This window comes from Notolepis coatsorum, assembly GCF_963971535.1.
Source record: "Notolepis coatsorum genome assembly, contig: SCAFFOLD_316, whole genome shotgun sequence".
NCBI lineage: Eukaryota > Metazoa > Chordata > Actinopteri > Aulopiformes > Paralepididae > Notolepis > Notolepis coatsorum.
In genome coordinates, this window is record NW_028170473.1 from 108,139 (window position 1) to 114,138 (window position 6,000).

Genomic DNA, 6,000 nt, shown 5'->3' on the forward strand with positions numbered 1-6,000 from the left:
ATTAATAAAAAAAATATCATAATTATGTTTGTTAGATAACCTCTGATCCTGTTACAAAGTAATAGGGAAAAATACAATTTAGAAACAACAACAAAAAATACAACAGTAAACAGAAAAAGAAAAGATAAAAAAAAACAACAACATGATTGTTGTTCATTCTCTGGTGTCAAGGTACAAGTGTTCAACCTAGTGGAGTACTGATTTTACCTTCTGGGCCGCAGTAAGTCATATTTGGATCGATTCTGTCCTTGCGCCCTGTGCTCTAGCACTGGATGCCTCTAATCTCAATACTTCGTAGAAGGACAGTTTCCAACGGTAAATATTGAGACTATGAGGTGGTTTCCATCAGGGGCGTTTTTAGGGTTAGAAAACATTGGGGGCTTCAGCCCGGTATGAAAAAAAAAGAAAAAAAAACAAAACAGAAATACGCAATTTTAGAGTAATTAGATATTAATACTGAATAACTAGAATCATTCGAGGTTCTCAAAGTGAGGTCCAGGTCCACGAGAGGGATCTGGGCAGTCCCCATAGAAAATTCAAAGTTAACAGGACCAAATCATCAGTTTCTTATTTATTTATTTAGCCTTTATTTAGCCAGATAAAACATTGATCTGGTCCAAGAAGCCCCAACAGGAGTACAAATATACATATATACACATACATATATATATATATATATATATATATATATATATATATATATATATATATATATATATATATATATATATATATAATATATATATACATATACTGTACATACATACACACATATACACCAATAACAAAATAAAAACACAGTTAAGAATCATACACATAAGCAAACAAACAAACATATGCACAGCCTATGTACAAAAGAAATAAACAGTTCATCTCTAGTCTTTACAGTTTTCTTCAATTGCATAAACACTCAAATCAAAAGTATTACACAATTATCAAAACCTTACACTCAAGGAGCAAAATATAGGCCCAGATTTGCACCCCTACAATGTCAGCCTCACACTTTTTGCAAAACAATACACACAGTGATTTGCAAAACACTAAACACACTTGCATTACATTAGACACAGAATGTCAAATTACCACACATATGAGCCAATTGGTTAAACACAGCCATCAGATGCACAAACACACCATTGCTTAATTAAGCATTACATCACACGCAGGAGTGGTTTGTGACCAATAAACCATGCCTAGGGGTGGTTGTTAGGCCCGAGGCGCAGCCGAGGGTCGTTAGACCCCCCTAGGCATGGTTTATTGGTCACAAATCACGACTGCACGTGGTGTAAAGCTTTTATACAACTGCCAGATTCATCCAACCTTATTTCTATACAATAAACACACATTAATCGAAGATTTATTGAAAAAACCATCCGCCAGAAAAAGTAGTTCCCACAACTCCATGTGGAAGCAGCTTGAAGTGCATCCAACCAAACTAACACATCCAACTGTGTATTATTGGAATGATTGAGAGAAGTTGCCTCATGTGGAAGCAGCTTGAAGTGCATCCAACCAACTAACACATCCAACTGTGTATTATTGGAATGATTGATTGAAAATTTTATTACCAGATGCAGAATGGGTACAATACAGTACGGCTCAATACACACAATTGTTAAGGGAATGCATAGGAAAAAAACGTTTTCTTCGCCCTATTTTTTTATTTATTTCTTTTAGCCTAAACTTAACCAGTTGGAAACCAGGGGTACAGTAATAAAATTAGCAATCAACCAATCAATCAATTCAATAGACCATGCTCACTTAAAACAGCGCTGCTTCTCTCTCAGTCTGACTCCCCCGCTGTTGCAGACAGGAGTGTGTGTGTGTGTGTGTGCGTGTGTGTGTGTGTGTGTGTCACAGTGTGTGTGTGCGTGTGTGTGTGTATGTGTGTGTGTGTGTGTGTGTGTGTGTGTGTGTGTGTGTGTATGTGTGTGTGTGTGTTTGTGGGTACGCCAGCGTCGGACAGTGAGAGAGAACGCTGCAGTCAGTAGCAAGAAGGAAGTAGAAATTTAAATCAATCAATTAATCTATCAATCAAACCGCGATTTTTCTTTTGTTCTAGATTGCCTCAAGACCCATCAATTACATCATCCAACATTGTTTAAAGGGCTAACACATTCCCCTTGACAGAATCGCTTCATATTTAGTCGTTTAGTCGCCATTAACATATCCATTTGTAAATATTATTGGCCACCTTCTTGTGATCCGGCGGAGTGATGTGATGTGGGTCGGTTGTGGGCGGGTCCTGGGCCAGCAGCGTGGATTGTTGCCAATAAAGACGTGTAAAATGACTGTTTCAGCCAATCAGAATCGAGAAATTTGCATGCCGTTGTATAATTGTAGATACACCAATCAGGTTTAAGCACTATAAAAATGCAGCAGGTGAGTTCACCTGTCTTCAACCAAAATGGAAGGAGAGTGAAGTACTGTACACAGAGAACGTGAAAATATATACATTCACCAAACACTACACAAGACAACCAATGATGCAGACTGATGAAAATATACATTTTCTCCCATTTTCCCAAATCAGTCAAAATGGAGAATCACAACAAAAAATTATATTGCCAGATCCAGCTAGGCAAAGAGATAATGTCTAGTATTTTCTGTTTACATTTGTTAAAAAAAAATGTTTTACTGTAATTTTAACCTGTACTGGATACAGTATTTTATGTTTGTCTGATATTTGCTGAGCTTACAGTGTTATGCACATAGTAGCATGAAAACTGGGACATGTATTGTTGTGATTCTCCATGTTGAAATGTTGACTGATTTGGTTATATGGAGAGAACATTTATATTTTCATCAGTCTGCATCATTGATTTGGGTATATGGAGAGAAAATGTTATTTTTTTCATCAGTCTGCATCATTGATTTGGGTATATGTAGATAAATAAATTATATTTTCATCAGTCTACAGCATTGGTCTTGTGTAGTGTTTGGTGAATTTATTGTATATTTGCACATTATCTGCGTATACTTCACTTACAGTACTCTAATCACTGAGAAGTAGAATTGCTAAATGTGTTTTAGGTTAAGCACAGCAGTGTGTGTAACTGGTTCAAACAGAATTAAGTCATATGAAACGTGTTTCATATGGTAACAAAATGTAGTTTTTATAAATTAGTGTATGGTTTTGACAAGTGTTTAATTTAGCAAAGGATCTGAGGTGATAATTGTGTGTGTGGTTGTGCTAATTGTGTGTTTTGAAACACCGGGCCCCGTTTTCAAAATCATGCTTAGGCAATCGAAAAAAAAACTGTATTGTGTGTTTCATTATATACATATGTTTCAGTCTTCTCATAAAAAAAAGATTAGATTTTTGGGTCTTTTCCTGCCTTTGGTCCGCTTTGCATTCACATCTCAAATGAACCGCAGCAGGGTTCACTTGCAAGAGTGAATGAGCTTTCACACCACCCCAAACCAACCGGACTATCTGAGGAAATGAACCAGGGTTCGATTAAAGCTTATTATAGGACACTGGACATGGGTATGGATGGCTCCAGGTGCTGCTGCGTTAAAGTGCACATCTTCAATATCTGTACTATTTAAAAGCACAGTGCAGGACACACTCAAAGGTTATCGCACCTCAGAGATGGCAGTGGACATGTATGACAGGACAAAGGCCATATGCAGGGACGTGCACAGGACTTTAGAGGGGCAGGTGCTCAAAGGCTGAAAAGGGCACTATACCTGTGTATGTACGATTTTTGGGGGCCCTTTTTGGGCGGGGCGGGGATCCCCTTTTTATGCTTTTTGGGGGGTTTTGGTGATCAAATATTGAATATTCAACTATAATAATAATCAGTGCAGGAGCTCACTTATCCTTGAAAGACACTTTTATCACTGACTTAAAAGGCCCATACATCTCCATAAATGTTCAGGGGGGAGGGAATAAGTGCTTATCCTACAGACCCCAAGAAGTGCTGTATATTCTGTATTGTTTAATATAAATGCATTTTTTATTCCAATCCCGATTTGTATTTGAGATTCCCAAATCCCATCGGACTTGACTTCTTCGTGTCCCTCAATGAGTGTAATACCAGCATTCAACTGTATGCGCCACAGCGATTTCTATCATCATCATCATCACCCACGCTATGCATAAAATATCCGCGGAGAGGCACGCTGAGGAGGCCGTGCAAACTGCAATGGAATACGGGGCATCGCTCTCTCTTGACCTAATATTTTATCCTGACATTTTTCAGTTAGAAGTGCAGTCTAAAAAAATCTTTTTTTTACCGCAGCAGCTCACGCAGGTATGGGGCAACATAGTCACGTGACTCAGTTGGTATTGCTGATTTGCTCTTTGTATACAGCGAACAGGTCTATAGGTTTGTTCTCTATAGGTTCTCACTATGGTCACTAAGGTAGCTACTGGGATGCAAATATGAAGCTGTACTGTATAATGAACACAATCTCCCATGCAATAAAAAATATTTGCCCCCACTCTGAATAATGTTAATCAGAGAAATAACAGAACTAATTAATTACAGTTCTACTGATGACAGGCTTCACCTAAATTCCCAGAGAATAAAAAATGGACAGATCACGTATAGTCACTACATTTTCAACACTATGTATATTTATTTATTCAAACACACACCTCATGTTGAATCAAACACTGAAATAAAATAAAATAAAAAATAAAATACCTGGGGTTTTAGTTCTCAATGTTCATGGTACCAGTAACAGTTGGTGCACGTGTTGGAGCTCAATTCAATCGATTAAGAAAAGGTTCCTTACTCATGGTCACAGTCTGATACAACGACCATCCTTGGAACTTGAGGTTCTGATATGATTTGATTAATATATCTGCAAAATTGTATCCCACTTTATGCTTTGCTCTTGCTGCTTGTTTTACACTGATTTTACGTCTTATTTCTTACTGATGTAAAGCACTTTGAACTGCAATCCCCTGTATGAAAAGTGCTATACAAATAAAGTTGTTATTATTATTATTATTATTATTATTATTATTATTATTATTATTATTATTATTATCCTCAGCAGCCAAACTCTCTCCTCACCCCTGAAGTCACCTGGAGAGCCTCCTGCGTGGGCAGCGCACACTGATGCTGCGGGTCAGGTGAGAGCTGGAACAGGAACAACTGAAACAACTCCTTGTCTGTCTGATCTTTTTTCCTCAACTCTCTCTTTCTTTTTCGCTCCATCTCTCGTTGCACTGACTGCAGTTAAACTATTCAACTAATGTCTACTCAACAACTGCTTCTGCAATATGTAATTGCAGTCCCTTCCTGTGCCCAGACAGCAGCCACGGTTGTCATGAAGTGTCGTGGGGAAAGTTGCTGCCCAGAGCGGTTCCCGTCGGATCAGGGCCTTTTAATCAGTGCCTTGGCCACAACTGGTCAAGCTAAGAGCCCGACCACCCCATACCAACCCCAAGGGAACAGTGGATGTGAGGGCATGAACCAAAATGATCTTGTTTCTGTTGAGTACTCCAGATCCCAAGGCCCACTCCCAGTGGCACCGACGACTACCAGCCTTGGAGCTGACCTTGGAGCTCACCATGACCTGGCTCAAAGGAAGGACACAATGTGGAGACCACACATGACTCGTCAAAGTAAAAATGATTGATTTGAAGATTGTTTCTTCTCTGTGTATCTCTGTATGAGGCAGAGATGCACTGATACTTTGATACCTTAATGGATCATTGAATCAATGTGGGCGTCCATATTGGACTGCAACTCCATTTATACCACCTGTGTTTGTATCTACTATGTTTGTCCTGATGAAGACCTGTGTCGGCCCAAACATTTTGGCTTGTGTTTTTTAATGTTCGACAAATGAACTAGCCAACAAAAAAGTTTAAAAAAAATTGTGCTACCAGAAAGAAATATAATAATAAATATAGCCGCAAGCGGGTTACCGGGTTTCAAGTAAATATTGATCATTAGGATTGTAAAATAAGTTCTCACACACAGTTCAGCATGTGTTATGAAACATGTCCTGCAAGTTTTGTAATGTTTGGACAAAAAA